Source organism: Tenrec ecaudatus, chromosome 1 (assembly GCF_050624435.1).
Source record: "Tenrec ecaudatus isolate mTenEca1 chromosome 1, mTenEca1.hap1, whole genome shotgun sequence".
Classification (NCBI taxonomy): domain Eukaryota; kingdom Metazoa; phylum Chordata; class Mammalia; order Afrosoricida; family Tenrecidae; genus Tenrec; species Tenrec ecaudatus.
Genome location: NC_134530.1, coordinates 174493828 through 174512878, shown reverse-complemented (window position 1 = coordinate 174512878; position 19051 = coordinate 174493828). Strand labels below are relative to the sequence as shown.

At 43.5% G+C, this 19051-nt stretch overlaps 1 pseudogene; it reads right to left on the bottom strand.

Moving 5' to 3' along the window:
• Positions 1–1484: 1484 nt before the first annotated feature.
• LOC142437180 (mpv17-like protein 2) lies at positions 1485–2498 on the bottom strand (annotated as a pseudogene).
• Positions 2499–19051: the final 16553 nt, after the last annotated feature.

Here is a 19051-nt window from a genome sequence, read left to right as displayed (position 1 = left end):
GTAGTTGTGCCCAAGGCTTTATGCAGCTCTACTCACCTTAAGAAAGAGCCCTGATGACTTAGTGGTCGCACCTTGGGCTGTGTGACTTACAGATGTCAATCTCTAAGTCAGCAATTAGGAACCACTAGTGTTCCCGAGGGAGAAAGATGGGTCTTTCTATTCCTGTAAACAGTTACAGTGTCAGAAACTGACGGGCAGTTCTCCCCTGTCCTAGGGGGTTGCTATGAGTCAGCATTGGCTTGAGGACAGTGAGTAATTACCTGGGTAGATGTAAGAGGACTTGATCAATTGGCAAACACTGCACAAGCACACAGGACTACTGTGGTTGTTGGGGCCCCATAAGAGGTACATTTCTTCTATACTACCTGTATTGATTTAATAATACAAGGAGAGAAATTCTGCTGGGAAGAGTTTATTAGATCATCTCTTTATACTTGGGGCCACTATCTATCACAATTCCTTCTCTGTGTGGCGTTTCCCTTTCTCCTACACCCAATGAGTCATTTCACATACTGGCCAGTGAATAGTTCCTGATTTGATTTCACTAATGACATAAACGACAACCACTTGTAGAAAGTCTTTTTAATTGATATCATTCTATCATTAAGAATGAGAAAATGATTATAAATGCAGTTGGACTTCTTGTTATATGTGACCATATGTATTGTGTAGGGGACTTCTGATGAACAGATCCTGTTGGGACTGTCCTGTGGTGAGCAGAAGCCAGTCTAGACATAAGCAGAGATCTATTTTGAAAGGACTCGATTTTAACTCTCAATGTGTTCTCCTTTGGCAGACAATGGTAAGTCAAAGAGTATTGGTATAAAAAAATTAAAAACCTTTATTTAAAAAGTTAGCAAAACGTGAGGCTGTGTTGTTCATCCACAGACCCTCTATGGTGGTCTCTGCGCTTCTAACGGTGATGCTCTCATCTTTCCCACCCTCCCTGGAGGGATTGCATGTTGGTTGACTTACACCGTATCAAAACAGTAGGGTTAGCATCCTCAGTGGACTCAAATTGTGTTCCTTTAAAAGGTTCTTTGAGTCTTGAGAACAAAAGCAAGCCTGGAGGGGCGATAGCAGGGCTCTTGGAGGATGGAGTAAGGTTTCCGGTGACAGGCTCAAAGACAGCCCTTGCTACCCCAAAGAAGGACCAGGTGCATTGTTATAAGGAGGGGGGAAAGTCCTTGGCACAATTTTCCTGTCCTTTTTCTTACTTTTAAATTTTTGTAAAACTTCCTTCTAATAAACTCCTGTGGTCTGCCTGTGTCAAGAAAATCTATCAAGATTATCCAATTGGAGTCCTAAAAATCAGTCACCATAGCTTTCTTTACTTTTTTTTTTTTCCACTTGAGAGAGGATTTAATGGCTTTCCAGTCATTGGTCAGCTAGGAGGGCTGGGGCCTGCGGACAGGGCCTGGGGCAGGCCCGATGCTGTCTGACTCAGGCAGTGTGGATGGGCTGGTGCTCTGGGCAGGGAATCCCGAGGCTCCTGGGATCTAAAGGGCGAGGCTGCGGCTGTCCACCTTTGTGGTTTTGCTCCAGATGGGGAAACTGAAGCCAGGCAGTGGGCTTGGAAGGGGTAGCCCCGGTGTGGGGTAGGCACACCTTGGTGCAGGTTCCCTTGGACCACAGTGATGTTTAGTTGGGAGTGGAGGTGGACCTTCTCTGATGCTTCTTCATCCGGCAGGAGGCTCAGTGTGCGCTGGCGTCCAGGACTACACAGCCTGGGGGCGTGGGCCAGGCTCATGTGACACCAGGTTCATCCATCCTGGCTGTCTCACAGCCTCAGCCACCCGTCTTCTGTCTTGGGTCAGCCTTGCTCCACTGCCACGGCTGGCACCTGGTCACACCAACATCAGACACCTTGTTGGGGCGGACCCCGCCGCCCAGGAGGGGGGCTGAGCTGGGCCTGTCCCGACTCATGTGCTCACCCGGTACTTCAAGTAGGAGAGGTACGTGTCCCAGCCGAGGGTCACGCCATTGATGTAGGTGACCCGGAACTGCGAGGGCACGAAGAGGAAGTTCACCAGCTGGGCAGGTGGCCAGACTCACCAGTCTGCCTTGTAGAATTCCCAGAACTTGTCCCGCAGCTCCTGGTGGCTCTCCTCCAGCGTCTGGCCCTCCAGCCAGCCAAGACCCAAGAAGTACCAAACACCTAACAAGGGTGAGGCCACGAGCTGGTCCACTAGGACCTTCCTGAGGACGGATGGAAGGCTGCGGAGGCCGGAGGCAAGGAGCAGGCGGTCCAGCCAGAGGTACCAGTAGTGCAGGAAGGGGCCCATACTGCAGCCCATGGCAAACATGCTTGCGGAGCGCAGCGGGTTGAACCTCTGGCCAGGCCTGGCGCGGATTTCCCAGGTCTGGCGCGCACCATCCCCGGCCGCCATGAGTGCGCCGCAGCCCAGCGTGTTCGTGACGAGCTGCGCTCGGCCTTGGAATAGCGGCTTCCCCGCCGCCCACAGGCCGCGCACCCAGTGCCAGCGGCCGGACGCCATCGCCGCGCCAGGCACCATAGCTTTCTGAACATAATCCTCTGCCCTAAATTTAACTGGTCCAGCAGATCCACTCAGAGGGCACTGTTTTGACTGGAATTTTTTTAGGCACCTCAGTGAGGCTAAAACGTACGTCTTCCTGAGAGGACTTGTTGGCAGCCATCCCCTGCTCTCACCGCCATGCTGAAAGATGTTTTGTTTGGAAGAAATTTAAAAAAATGTGAACTAGAACTCTAGTAGAAATATTTTTTTTTTTGCCTCACCCACATAAATTCAAATTACCATGAGTTCCTGACTGTCAATGATCAGACAATTAATGACAAAAACAATTAAGTGGTAATATAATACCAATTGAGGAGATCTGGTAGCATAGTGGTAATGCGTTGGGCTGCTAACTACAAGGTCAGTAGTTCAAAACCACCAGCCAATCTGATGTACAAAGGCTAGGCTCTCTATTCCTGTAAAAAGTTACAGTCTCAGAAACCGACAAGAGCACTTCTACTCTGTTCTGTAGAGTTTCTGTGGGTCGCAATTGACTCCAGAGCAGTGAGATTTTGTGCTTCAGTACCAAGCTTTAGACTGCTTCCTCTTTTTAATGAACTCTTTATGGTGAATTGGGTGAAGTGTTACAGAACAGATTAGCTTTCCATTCCACAACGCATACATATTTTGTTTCATTTTATTCAGTGCAAGCCCCTCAATGTCTCATCACTTGCTCTGCTTCTCTCTGTTCCTGGTTTCCATTCCTTCTTTTCTAAGCTGTCTGAACTCTGTCCTTTGGGAAATGCTGCCCTTTTAGTATACAATGGTTGATTATTCTAACATGCGTGTATCTCATCCGTTTTACTGTTCCCCTTAAAGATCTGACATTTGTTCGGCTGGAAATCGCGTCATGGGGATGACCTCACTTGCAGACCTGCCGGGTGATTCTGGGTCAGAGTTTTGGGAGTTTCATCAAATCTCTATCTGACCAGTAAGCCTGGTGTCTTTGCTGATTTTGAGTTCTGGTCCACATTTTTCTCTCCGTCTTTCCTGATCTATCTAACGCAACATTGTTTAGTGTAATTGGTAGTGGTAGCTAGGCACGATTTAGTTCACCTGGTCTCAGGATTGTGAAGACTGATAGTAACATGTTTCCACAATGCATTATTGTACTAATTATACGCATTTGGTCTTTGATTTTCATTACTCTTCTTTCCTTGGACAGGGAGAGACTACTAGCTGCACCTTAGAGGGCTGATCATAAACTTTTATATTCCCAGTCACTACTTACCAAAGTAAGATGTAAAACCTTGTCATGCTGTAGTATTTTAGGCCAATGGACCTAGTGTTTCCCCAAACTCTAGTCCTAAGCCCCAGACTCAGTGACCCATTTCATCATAGTGACCTTACATACATGTAGATCACTCTACTTGTAGGCTTGGCTATACAGTAGGACTTGCCTCTGTTACCTTTGAGTCTTAAACTCCTCCCAGTGTCTTCCCTTGCCTCCTGTAGAACATGGGAGGGTGCTTCCTTAACAAGATAGAAACAGAACTACCGTATGACTCAATCATCCCTTTCCTTGGTATATACCTGGAGAAATAAGAGCTGCAACACATACAGAGATATGCACATCCCTGTTCATTATAATACTATTCACAATAGCAAAAAGTTGGAAACCACCTAAATGCTCCTCGGTGCAAGAACGGATAAACAGACTGTGGTATACACCCAATGGAATACTATGCAACATTAAAGAGTAATGATGCATTTTTAAAACAAGAACATTATTATGACTGAAACTAGCCAATCGTAAAAGGACAAATAATGGATGAGCTCACTATGGTAAAAAGTCATTTTTTTTACATGAAACGAAAAACATGTTTGGATCATTCCAGGGTTGGCGGTAGAAGGGAGGATAAGTCACTGAGTAGAGTATAAACAAATATTAATTTGGGTGAAAGGTATGGATTGGAACAGAACTGTGAGAGGAGATTGCCAGTCTCCATTGGTGGGTATGTGTGGCTAGGTAGTGGGTGAACTCATGAGTGACAAAACTGAATAAGCTAACTGGCCCATGTTAAACCAAATCCACCAGCATCTAGGCCTTTTTTAGACTAACCACTCCAAGACAAATCCTGCCTTCTTATGGCGTGCTTACTATGTGCCATGTCCCCCAGCAAAGCTAACGGCGATCTCATAAACTCAAGAGCGCATTTCTAGTTGTACCATTAGGAAGTTAAAATCTCTTACCCATGCTTCGATCTCAAGTCTGCTGACTTCAATACAAAAGCTGTTTGAAATTTTACTTCTAAATATGAGTATCTCATCTCCTTTATGAACATGAATTCATTTCCCATGATGAAATAGCTACTAGTTGGATGACAATATCATGATGGTTCTTTTAAAGAGGAATGAATTAAGTCACAAAGAGATGAAAGAGGTTTAGTTCCAATCAGCCAATAATTAGATTCTCAATTTTATTATATGTCATTCATTGTTTGATAAATATTGGTAATCTTCCATGAGCCAGACATCTGGAAAGTGCTAGGAATTTGGCAGTGAACAAAAGAGATAGAAAGTCTCAAGTCTGTGGAACTCAGAGGTTGAAGGAGGAACTCGGCAATAAACCAGAGGAGGGGAAAGAGAATGTGTGTACATGTGCATGATAATTTTTCCTTAGAATGACCAAGGTAAGTCTGGTTGAAAAGATTTCCAGCAGGTAAAAATAAAAACCTGGAGTATAAGTTAAAAACAAAACCTGAAGGAGGAAGGGGAAAGGCTTGTAAGTTTCCAGAGAAAACATTCCAGAAGGAACTGCCAGAGCAAGAGCCCTGAAGGTGAGAGCGCGCCCGGCCCTTTGGAAGCTAGCAAGAGATCGGTGTGACTGGAGCAGAGGGAGTGGAGAGCCGCGGGGTTGAGATGCGATTGGAAAGACAGCAATACTCGGACCTGGAGATGGGCAGAGGGGATGTATAAATCTATTAAGGCTTTTATTCCATAATCTGGGAAGCAATGTGGATGCTTTGAGCAGAAACCTGACATACTCTGACTTCTAACTTGGCATGAGCACTGCAGCGGCTGTATGAAGAGAGGAAAACGGGCCAGGGTGGAGGAGCGGAGAACATTCAGTACCTTCAAACGGGAATTCAAGTGAGAGGTGCTGATGGCTTGGACCAGACTGGCCCAATGGAGGTAGTGAGAACGGTTTATTCTGGTTATCATGTCAGATAATCACTCATCCTTTGTTTCTTAAAAAACCACATCAGCTAAATAAATACCCATGCTTATGATGGCACATTTTTAAGACCGAGATGGATGAGATTTCAAAATAACTTGGGCCTTGATAAGCTATTACAGAGTCAACAAGCATTTGACTTGGCTTTTCCTCATCTTGCCGTTAAAAGAGAGGAAAGCACAGGTAAAAATAAACCCTAATTGCTTGAACTCTTATTTTCAGGAAACTAGGTGTGACAGCAATCATCTTCCACGATGCACTTATCACACAAAGCCCAGTTCCATCTGCAATCATTTTTCTATTGATTATGAGAGTAATTCCGAAGCTTAGCTGTTCTTGGTACACATGATTGGTATTTGTCTCACTGGCAAAATATAGTCAAGGAACATTCTGTAGTCAACATATTGACCATTTTTAGCAGGATGGAAAGGACATCTCAGACACCACAATAGATCCATGACACAGGCATCTTGCTCAGAAGCCTTGGTGTCGGACCCAGGGAACGTTCCTTGGAGCCTGGAGACACTGCTACTAGTGGGGGAATGCTCCCTCCTCAGAGGCGTTAGGTAAAGTCCCCAGGGACCATTCATCTCTGAATTCCTTTGAAAACAACCAACCTCATTTCTTTGATTTCCAAACCCGATGGATAACTGCTTCTTGACATTTCTATCTCTGTGATATTTTGAATAGTAATTTGGGGATTAATTTGAAAATTAATAACCAAAACCCCCAAAATCAAATCATCCAAGATCATGCAGTGGGCCTACTAGCACTTCAAGGTAAACATTGAACTGCGAAGCACGAGGTTGGTGATTCAAACTCACCAGTCATTCTGTGGGAAAAAGGCACAGCTATCTGCTCTGGTAGAGATTCACAGGCTTGGAAATTCTTTCTCGGGTCAATATGAGTAGAATCGGATGGCCCCAGAGTTGGATATCTATTTTCAAACATACTTTACCGCAAAGCAAAGGCACTGCATTGAAGGTTCATGGTCGTAAAGAACTCAAATATAGGCTGATTGTAGAATGAGGTTTGGGCTGGTACTGTAACTTCAGCCTTCTCATTCACCAAATACTTAGAATCTGAGCTCTGATACACACATCATACAGCTTCTGGAAAGTAAAAAACAACAACAACAAGGCAAACATTATTATGAAAATAATTTAGTGCTTTATATACCCTGGAAAGCTCTCATGAATCCCTAGAGAACTTCTGCTTTTACAGCAACCAAAGTGAACAAATTACAACTACTTGCAAACATAAGGCTTGTTCTCCCAAGTTGAAGGACAAGGACAAACCATAAGGTCCTGTTTATGTAAAAAGTACAGAAAAGAGCAAAGATGATTTCTGCTGTTAGAAGCAAGAATAAGGGAGTGTGACTGAAAGGGCACATGGGGACGTGTGGGGTGCTGTTCATGGCCCTGTGGGTGACATGTTGGGCTTTGAACTGCGAGGGCCGCAGTTCAAATTCATCATTTGCTTTGTGGGAGAAAGACGAGGCTCTCTGCGTCTGTAAAGACTTATACCCTTGGAAGCCCAACAGAAACCGCTTGGCTCTGCCCCAGAAGGGTCCCTGGCAGTCAGAATCAACTCGACGGCAGTGAGGTTTTCTGTTTGTTTGATTTTGAGTTAATATTGCGTCTTAATCTGGGTGCTGGTAATAGGGGAGCACGTACAGAGCTATTCACTTGTTTCTTGTCTGCATGCATATTACACTTGAATAAAAATGGAAAACAAATGAAAAGAAATGAACAACGTTTTTCCCTCTGAGAAAGCTGTTCATCTTTCAAGTCTTGCCATGAGCTATGAAACCTTCCCACGCAGTCTCTGGGGTTCAGGATTTCAGGCAAGGAGCTCCTGACTCCAGCCGTACTTCCTGGCCCTGGGTGTTTGAGGCAATTATAGACAATGTTTGGGGTGTGGTGGCACCAGGATAAGTCACGTCTTGGTTCCCAGCTGCTTTCTTTGTCTCCTTTACTGGGTAGAGAACATCACTTATTAGAAAGTGCCTCCGAATGGCCAGAGGCGATGCTTCTCTTTGTCCACAGGCCCAACCCCTACATCTCCAGTCTCCACATCTCAGCTCTCATTAAGTTTACTTTGGGGAATGCACAGGGCTTTTGAACCTTTTTAATGCAGCAGAAAATTCTGTTGGGGAGGTCTGTGGACTTTTCCCCAGAATAATGTTCTTAAGTGCATAAAATTAAATGGGTAGGATTTAGGAAAGAATGTATGGAAATGCACTTTTAGAGATATCAAAAATATATTTTTGATATTGAACATATATTTGTCTTATTAATTCGTGAAAATTAGCCTCCAAAACCTGAAAAATCTCAAATAATTCAAGATCTTGCAGTGGGCCTACTGTCATCTCAAGGTAGTAATGAATGGAAATGGTATTTTGTAATATATAGCTATAATGCAAATTATGTGAATTCTCTTGGTGACAATTCACACAGTGATAGGTTTGTTTGTCTGGTCCGCATTTCTAATGGGAGGAGATGTGACATTTCAGTGAGGAGCTAGTAAAAATAAGAGTTTGGTTCCCCACCCGCTTTCCGTGTCCGGACATCCTCTGCATGGCATTGATAAGCCTTAAAGTTATCCAGGCACTTGGAAGCCTTCAGCCAGATTCAGCCTTGCTGTTCCTGTTCGTTGCCATCCAGGAGATTTGAACTCACGTGCGCCTGAGTAGAAAGCTGTCCTATGGCGTTTTCTAGACTATTATCATTGGAAACAGGCCTGTCTTGTGAGGCACACCTGGGTGGACTCAAACCACTGACCTGACATCACTTCACCACTTGTTCCACTGGGGGCTGCTTGTCTAAGCAGGCACGGGTAACACTATGGGACTCTTGTTCTCGTCAATTGAAGACTAGCAAAGCCAGCTTTCCTCCTGCTCCTTTCCCCGCAGACAGCCACTCAGGTCTAACATGGTTTCTCTCACTTCAACCTTCAACAAATAGTCACTCCCCAAATCCCCCAACAACGAAACCCCAGCATTCTAAATAGTGGCTCCATCACCGCCCTGCACCCCACCTCCTGCACTGCATCACAGACACATCTTAGGATGTATGGTTGTAGTGCACTACTTGATGGAGCAGAGGGTCAGCAGGAGAGAGAGGAAGAGCCTCCAGGAGAGCATTGGACTCAACACTGGGCTCCAACATAACAGCAATGGTGGGACTGGCGCAGGCCTGGGCGGGCTTTGCTCCGTTGTACACGGGGTCACTGTGAGCTGTAGCCAATTCAAGGGCACTTCACAACAACACATCTATGGCTAACCATTTCTGTGTCTGTTGGTTTGTGTTACAGACAACACTGATTTCAACCACTTTAAACACGAAGAAGACGTCATGGCTCACATAGAAGAAGTCTCAAAAGGTGGTAGAATTCAGGTTCAGGGTTATTTCATGCCTCCACCGCTCATGAAAATTCTCAGGCTCTTTGTTCTCTTCCAAGCATTATTTCCAAAATGAATTCCATAAAAAAGTTATCGCAGGAAAGACAGTGCTACCAAAATAAACACACATGAATGAAAGCCCTGTGGAAAAAACATATGCTCAGGAAACATTCCCTGCAGTGTTTTTCTTTTGGTCTGCTTTTCAGATCGAGTCATAGTACTCAGTAGCATCTACATGCATACATGAAGCCTTAGTCTTAACGGTTGGTCTTATTGTTCTAATTTACAGCGGAAAGGGTGGGCAATCGCTTTATGGAAGGGCACGACTAGGTGTTCTTTTTCCAGTCCCCAATTCCTTCTTCTTATAGCTGATGTGTGTCACGTACTGCTGCCTTCCAGAGGCCTTCCACTGCATCCAGGTTCCTCAGCCGAAAGACTCAAAGCAGAAGCGTGAGAGTTGTTTGTTACGCAGGATCTGTGGATAGAATTGGCAGGGCGCATCATCTGACAGGTAGGATCTTTTCAACGCTGCAGACATGTAGATATTGTGAAGAAGCTCTACATGGGTCTTGGAGGTTAAAAAAAAATGAAGCCAGGCATGAGGAGCCCCATTTCTCTTATTTATTTATCTATCTATTTATTTATTTAATATTTCCCTCCCATTTCTCTTTTGAAGATGCCTGGTGGTAAAGTGGCTACAAGTACAGAGGCTGCTAGACTCAAGGACAGCTGTTCAAAACCACTAGGCTTTCCTCGGGAGAAAGAAGAAGCTTTCTGTTCCCATAAAGAAATTACAGTCTCAGAAACCAAGAGGGAACAACATTGTCACTTGTGCTACAGGGTCTCTAAGAGTTGGAATTGACCCCATGATTTTGCCTACTTTTCTGTGGCTCTGGCTTCATTCTGCGAGTACCTTATTGTTGATGAGCTGCTCAGACACTCAGGGAAACAATGCCCAAGGAGTCGGTATTGGGTGCCATGGCCAGAGCAGACACAAGACATTATGTGCGTTCTCTGGAATATTTGAAAATGTCAGCTTTCTTGGGTGGAAACACCTCAGTCCTTGGCTTCCCATGAGAAAGAATTCACTCCGAAGCCTGGTTTGTGATCCAGGTGAGTTTTATAAAGGATAACAGAAGTTTCCGATTTTACACAGACCCCCTCAGGGCAATTCTCACCCACACGTGGTGACCTGAGGACAGAGGAAAAGAGAAACCTGGCCAAGAAGCAGCTGGAAAGGAGACAGGTGGGGTTCAGATCCTGGCTTGTCAGGGCCCGTGTTGGGCGGCATGGTCGATGGTACTAGTTGACCCATTGGCTGAATTAAGCTCACCTGGCCCAGATTGGGGCCCACCCAGATGTACCGCTCCTTCCTGACTTGGAGCCTGAATTTGGAGCATGTCCAGTCAACAACCTGGTCCCTATTCTGGCTACCTACCCAAACCATTACCTGCAGGACTGGCACGTGACATGGCTAGTCCACCCCATGTGAACTTGGAACCCATTGCCCAAAGAACCTTCATCTCGGCCTGCCCATGTGGGGGCCAGGAGAGGTACAACACCCACCGGTTCCCCGTGACATACTACTATCACAGGCCCAGACGCACACACACATTTTTTTGTAGTGACCATATGGGACAGAACAGAACTGCTTTATGGGGTTTCCAAGGCTGTAGTCTCTCTCTCTCTCTCTCTCTCTCTCTCTCTCTCTCTCTCTCTCTCTCTCTCTCTCTCTCTCTCTCTCTCTCTCTCTCTCTCTCTTTCTCTTTCTCTCTCTCTCTCTCTATCTATCTATCTCTTGGTCTTCAGGGGGAAAAATCTGATGAGCAGAAGGAAGGAATGGCTTCACTCCTTTTGTGCTTGTTGGTTTGTTCTGTCATGAATTCACCCGAAGGCTGTCCATCTCTCATGTGTGCATGGCGGCAAGGTTGAGCGGCCCTTTCTTGGAGTTGGATCACTTTATCCACATGCTGTCGGCACTGGCAGGAGTTTTGCGGCTTTCACTTGTCAACGCTGGAGGCACAAAGAAAATGGGACGTTAAAGACTAGCATCATGTCTCACTTCAAACTCACTGCCACGGAGCTGATTCCAACTCACAGAGAGCCAACAGGAAAGGCCTCAGAGTAGGACTGCCCCGGTGAGTTCCCAAGAAGTTACATCTTTATGGGAATAGGAAGCCTTGTTTTTCTCCCAAGGAGCGGCTGATGAATTTGAACTGGTGGCCCAACTTGTAACCCAAGACACCTCGAAGAAAAGATCAGTGAAGTTACTTGTATTTTGTGTGTATGGAGTGGTTTGTTTGTTTTTCAAATGGCTGTATCATATTTCTTTAATTGCTCCTTGCCTCAAATAGAAGAATCACTAAATGTAAGCCTTTACGTTCAAGCTTGAACTTTATCAAGTGAATCCCACATTTCTCACAAAGTAACAGGTGTGAAATTATCTTGGTCCTTTGCTCTGCCTATTTATTTACAGCAGAACTAAAAATAAAAAGAGACTGCCTCAGCTATGTGTACTTGAGCCCAAAGGCTGTCCCTGTTATTAAACACAGAGGACTATAGCTAAGAACAAGATTTTGCTAAGTATTTCCGTTCAAAGCCCCCCAAACTTCACCTTCCCGACAGCATCATCTGACAAACAGTCCAAAACCTCTGTAGCACATTTACATGTTGGCTCATGCATGTGTTTTCTATCCATAAGCATCTTCTGCAAAGTATCACATGAAGTGACATTAAATTCCAATGGAGTGTACGAAATGTACCATATAGTGGTATTTGTAGGTCTCCAAGTTTGGTTGACAAGTTCATTGCCAATTAATATTTATTTGAAATCAGATCTTGCTTAGAATCATTTAAAATGACTTTGCCTACCCATTCTCAGGGCCACCCATAAACTGTTAATTCTGGGATTGACAACCATGCTCATAATTGGTCTTCAAAGCCACCTGTAAAATGCTCGATGTTTGTCATGTATAGATTACTTGATAATATCTTCAGGGAGCCTAGTGTTACAGTGACCATTCTTACACTCAACACAGGCAGTCCTTATGGTTATAGAACTTTATGATCACAAGTCTTTAAGAAAATTTCTTAAAAACAATTTACTCACAGGATATAAATTTCTACTTTTTAAACTTGTTTTTATTGTTGAATTACATCTACCTAGTTATTATTTATCATAGATTAGATCCCTAGTGAGACTAAATAAAAATACATAATGGTGAATTTTTCGCATTTGCTTCCTCCATCAATTTAACGGAACTCTGTAAGGCTAGAATCTGGGTTTGTCAGTTTTGGGGCTTTCACATTTTGCAGGGTTCATGTTCATAGTCAAAAGTTTCATGAGGCCAAAAATAGCACAAGATGAACCTAAGGAAGCCTCTTGACTTGAATTTGACTTCAAATGGTTTTCTTCTAGAGCACTAGAAAACACAACCTCTCCCAGGCCCTAGATACACCTTGACTGTGTTGACAACAGGATAAGGCAGAAGACATAATGGTCTTCTTGGGCTTTGTCTTTGACTCCCAATTTTGGCTGTTCTTACATGTCACAGAGTTGATTCTGCCTCATAATGTATCTATGTGACAAAGAAGAACCGGTCCATAGCATTTTCTTGGCTGTCTAATTTATGCTAACAGATTGCTGGTTCTTTTTCTTACAGAACTGCTAGGTTGCTAGGTGGGTTTGAACCACCAACCTTTCAGTTAGCCACTGAACACTTAACTATTTGCACCATCCAGACTCCCCGACTCCCACGTCTGTGACGTTAAAACTCTCAGAGATCCTGAAAAAACAATTCTTCATTTTAGTTTTAAACACTGTTACCCAAACAGGTTTAATAAGAAGTCTATTAATCTGCTTCAGAATTGGTGTTTCACTAAGTATATTTTTAGATACACTGGTCTAACCTAGATATTAAAACTTTGCCTTTGGTCACTGTGCAAGCCTCCTGCCCTGTGCAGGGAGAAGGAGTGCATGAAGAATGGACTCATTAAATCTTGAGGAAAAGGAAATATCACCTGCCCTGTTATTGGTCTTTTCAGATAGAGAAAAAGGGTCAATGTCCCACAACATGGTTTGTCAGTGCTTATGATAAATACTAATTTCTCTTTCCTGACTATGAAGATTATTGGACCACAATTGCCTAAGATTGTTTTTCTCTAAGAAATGTATTCATAAGTATTTCTGAAAATTTCCCAGAAAATTGGTGGAAAAGAAATTTATTGGTAGAAATCTAGAAGAGACAGTAGTAAACACATAAGAAGAAAAGGTAAACAGCCTGGCAATCCTTTGTGCTAAGGATTCTTTGGTTTTCTGAAATGTGTTTGTTAAATGAGAGGAGGGAGAACAATAATCAAATACTCGTTAAGATCTAAAACTCTGAACAAAATTTCAAATTATTTTAATGCATATGTAAGCATGAAGAGAGGCTTTAAAGTATGAGGACAAAGTGTTTCCACGATTTTTAGGTAAGAGACCGATGTCCTCATCTGCTTCTGTACCAAGTCGTAAGTAGCAATGACTTGCATGTAACGCTGTCGTATGCCAGGCTTTAGAGTGCATTTAGCATTCGTCACTTTATGGAGATCGAATGAACCCTGCGAGTTGGGTACAATTACTCTCTGAGTCTTATCAATGAAGATTGGAGACATGACATGATTTGCAGAGGATTAAGTGGCAGAGATGGGATTTGAACCTGGCACTATGTTGCACAATCTACTGTGAGGCACACAGTGATCTCAGGAACACAGATCCAAATCCCCTTCCTTTCCAAGACTGAAGCTTGTATTATCTGTTATTCCCTCACTGAATAATTGTTGTTTTGAAATATTTTTATTGTGTTTGAAGTGAAAGCTTACAAAGCAAATGAGTTTCCTGTTTGATTTTTACACGAATTGTATCATAGCATTAGCCACTAGCCCTCCAAAATGTCAGCATTCTTCTCGCGTCCCCATGCCTTTCCCATTTTCACCTCTCCCATATCTGTGTCCCTCTTTGCTGTCTCACTTGTGCTTTGGGGGAGATGTAGCCCAGTTGGTCTCCTATAGGTGATTGGTGCAAGGAACACATCCCTCACAAGTGTTAATATTTATTTCATAAACCAATCTATTATTTGGCTGAAAGGCAACTTCCAGGGTAGTTTCAGTACTGAAGTAGATGGATGTCTTAGGCTATTTGTCTTACGGGTTTCTCCAGTCTTACTACAAGACTAGTAACTCTGAACAAGTGGTATAGCTGGGATTTGAACCTGGTACTATATTATGCAATGTACATACTCTTTTTAGAAAATGAATTTGAGTTCTGTTCTGTATATTTCTCCCATTCTAACAGGAGCCTTCTACTGTGTCCTTAGTCAGCGTGGTTTGTAGTCGTGGCCAGGTACTATCTAGTTCTCCTGGTATCAGGCTTTGGTACATGAGGGCAATGATTCTTTTTAAATCATGTTATTAGGGGCTCATACAGCTATTATCACAATCTATACACACACCAACAGTGTAAAGCACATTTATACTTTCATTGCCCTCATCATCTGAAACCATTTGCTCTCCACTTAAGCCCCTGGCATCAGCTCCTTATCTTCCTCCTCCCTCTCCACCTCCCCCCTCCATCACGAACCCTTGATAACTTACAAATTATTATTGTATCATGTCTTGCATCTCCCTTTGTCATGTCTGACATCTCCTTCACCCGTTTTTCTGTTGTCTGTCCCCCAGGGAGGAGGTTTATGTAGATCCTTGTAATCAGTTCCCCCTTTCTACCCTACCCTCCCTCTACCCTCCAGTATTACCACTCTTACACCTGGTCCTGAAGGGATAATCTGTCCTGGATTCCCTGTGTTTCCAGTTCCTATCAGTACCAGTGTACATCCTCTGGTCTAGCCAGATTTGTAAGGTAGAATTGGGATCATGATAGTGGGTGTGTGGGGAGGAAGCATTTAGGAACTAGAGGACAATTGTATGTTTCATCGTTGCTGCACTGCACTTTGATTGGCTCACCTCCTCCCCATGACCATTCTGTAAGGGGGTGTCCAATTGCCTACAGATGGGATTTGGATCTCTACTCCGCACTCCCATTATTCACATGGATATGATTTTTTGTTCCGATGATACCTGATCCCTTTGACACCTCCTGATTGCACAGGCTGGTGTGCTCCTTCCATGTGGGCTTTGTTGCTTCTAAGCTAGATGGGCACTTGTTTATCTTCAAGCCTTTAAGACCCCAGACGCTATATCATTTGATTGCCGGGCACCATCAACTCCCTTCACCACATTTGCTTATGCACCCACTTGTCTTCAGTGATCATATTGGGGAGGTGAGCACACAATGATATAATTTTGTCTTCTTTGATGCCTCATAACTCATCCCTTTGGCACCTCCATTATCACACAGGCTGGTGTGCTTCTTCCATGTGGGCTTTGTTGCTTCTGAGCTAGATGGCTGCTTGTTTACCTTCAAGCCTTTAAGACGCCAGACACTATATCTTTTGATAGCTGGGCACCATCAGCTTTCTTCACACATTTGCTTATTCACCCGTGTTGTCTTCAGTGATTGTGTCAGGAAGGTGAGTATCATAGAATGCCAATTTAATAGAAGAAAGTATTCTTGCATTGAGGGAGTACTGAGTGGAGGCCCAATGTCCTTCTGCTACCTTAATACTAAACCTATACATACATGCACGTAGATCTATTTCCACATTCTCATATACAAATATATTTACATATGTACATGCCTTTATTTAGACTTCTATAAATGGAGGGTGATTATTCTTATGGACTAATGGTTTCCTTGAGTCTTCAAGTCCCTTCACTCTCCTTTGCTTCAGATCAGAGGAGACCAATATTTGCATCCTAGAGAGCTGCTCATAAGCTCTTAAGAACCTAGACATGACTCTCTAAACTGGGATGGAGGACATTATCTTAATGAATTATGTCTTGCCATTTTACCAAGATGGATCCTAAGAAGTAACAGGCAAGAAGGTAGACAAGTGTTCGGTAAAGACAATATGAAGTAAGAGGAAAGTTGATAAAAAATGACAGAGGCAGAGCAAGGCATTGGGAGGTTTGCAAGACTTAAAGGCAACACAGGCATGTACTGTTACATATCCAATTGGGCAATAGTGCTTATCTATGTGTAGGTGCTTCGTTAGGCATGCAAGCCGAACAAGTGTGGAAGGACAATGGGAATAGATATATCCATATATATGAGAGGGTAACCCCCAAAATGTAATTTTATTTTTCAAAGCTCTGTGTTTATTTATTTATTTTTACAAAACAACTGGATCACCTTCAAACTACTCTCTTACACTTAATACATTTGTTAAATCTGTGATTCTAGTATTGGAAACATTTTTCAAACACATCTGTTTGGATGGCTGACAGCACTTCCCTCATTTTTTTCTTCACCTCTTTTACTTTGTCAAATTGCTGTTCTTTGATGTCCCTTTTCATTGGTGGAAACCAAAAGAAGTCACACAGAGCAAAGTCAAGAGAGATGCACAGGGCAAGAGAGGCATGCTGTTTTTTTTGCCCCAAACTGGCACACTGAGATGGCTGTGTGAGCAGATGCATTGTTGTGGTGGCAAAACCAGTCCCCGTCTGTCACAAACCAGGCCTTTTTTTACCCACAGTATAAGCAATCTTTTCAGAATCTTTAAATAGAAAGCTTGATTAATAATCTGATCTAACGGAATGAAAGCCAAATGCACTATTGCCTCGCATCAAAAAAACAAATGAGCATCTTCTTGATCTTTGATTTCACTTGACTAGCTTCTTTGGGGTGAGGTGACGATGGGGTCTTCCACTGGCTTGATTGATGTTTCCTTTCGGGGTGGTAAGAATAGCACCATGTCTCATCACCAGTAATGACCTAGGAAAAAAAGTCTGGGTCTCTTCCCAGCTGTTCTTTTGAAACAATGTATCTTTACGCTTGGTCTTTGTCCCGGTCAGTCAGAACAGGAGGCATAAATTCCACAGCAATCCTTCTCATTCACAACTCTCCCATTAAAATTCACTTAACTGAGCACTAAGATAGTACAGATAAATTCCCTATTTCTTCAGTGGTCTGCTGTAGGTCTTTGAGCATAATTATACAATTTTTGTTGACATTTTCATCAACTCAGGAAGTTGACAGACATCCAGAATGAAGTTTGTCATCAATTGACATTTCACTTTCACTTTTTGACATTTCTCATTTCACTTTCTTGAAATGAGAAAACCACTCTTATATTTGAGTTTTTCCCATAGTGCTATGCTTGTAAGCTGTGTTCAACATCACAAATTTCTGTGCCATTTTTCCCAAGCAGGAAACAAACTTTCAAAGCCTCCCACTGGTCTCTTAAATCAGCCATCACAAAAAACGAAGTTTGAATGAAACAACTTGTATGAGAAAATTCACTATGACCAGAGAGACTCTTCCTAGGTGACGCCACTGGGTGCACTAACTCAGATCCAGTTGTTGGATACTTGCCTAGCAGGGGAAAAAATGCATATACAAAAGCCCCACCACACTGAGGTTGTTCCGGTTTTTTGGCAGGGGTTACTCCCGTGTGTGTGTGTGTATGTGTGTGTATGACATAGGATATATTTACTAAAAATGTATCCGTGCATGTTTTGGACCACACAGGGGACAAGCTTATGAGAATTTTTTAGACATAACCACCTGGAAGGGAGTGAGTTGTTGGACCTGGGGAATGAGGCTCCTAATCTCGGGGGACACCAAGGTCAATTGGCATAACTTAGTTTATAATGACAATAATCTTTCTATATCCTATTTGGGTGAGTAGTGTCTGGAGTCTTAAAAACTCCTAAGCAGCCCTGTCAGGTGCAATATTGGTCTATCGCCACCTACAGGAAACCATAATGATGAACATGAAAAGATACGTGGAAACAGTGAACTCCCTGGACTAATGGACCACACAAACTTCAGTCTCCACAGCCCTGAGACCAGAAGAACTCGATGGTGCCTGACTAGCCCTACCAACAGGTCTTAAAAGGATCACATTGGAAGATACTGGATAGAATGGGAGAAAAATACGGAACAAAACAACAAATCATTAAAAATACTAGGGTTACTAGCCCAATAGAGACTGTAGGACCCTCTAAAATTATTATGCGTATTAGTCCTATTTACGTTTGGAACTGAACTCACCCCTGTGTTAGGATAACCGACCATTTAACATAAAAAGGGCAGCATTCTTCTTCTTTCCTCTTTTTCTTTTTTTCTTTCCTCTTGCCCCACTATCATGTTTACCCATTGTTCGCCTCTCAGTACTTTCTCTTGGATACATTTCCATTGGTCAAACATGACCAGGAATGCTACACCCTCCTCACTGTCAATCTTTGAACCCTTGTTATCCTCCTGTCCCTGTCATTGCTTGCTCACCACTCCTTTGTCCCCACCTCCCACCTCCCCTCCCCCTCCCCCCTCCCCCCGGGACACTTGGTCCTGTTACTGTCTCGTTGGGATTTCTTATCCTACCTATCTTGTCTAGATTGACACCAGAAAAAGAAGAAGCCGAAGAAAGGGAAGCACAAGCAGAAGAAGACAGAGACGGAGAAGGAGAAGAAGACAGAGATGGAGAAGGAGGAGAAGACAGAGATGGAGAAGGAGGAGAAGACAGAGATGGAGAAGGAGGAGAAGAAAAAGACCATGCAAACAGGTCCAAGTCTAAGTGGCATCCTGACCCAGAGTAGATGAGTGTCTGTCAGTTAAATAGTGAGCAGGCCCTGCTACAACCCATCAGTCCAGTCCCCTTTTCTTTCAGAGTTCCATGTCCTTGGACCCACTTACCTACAGCACTTAAACCGTTCCAGTCCTCAACATTCCTGACCAAAATCGGGTCTCCTCTTTGGGATGGAGTAGTTTAGTGGCTCCCACCCTGTTGCACCTTTAGGCTCTCAGTGGGTCCCTCTTGTAAAAAACCCCCAACCAGT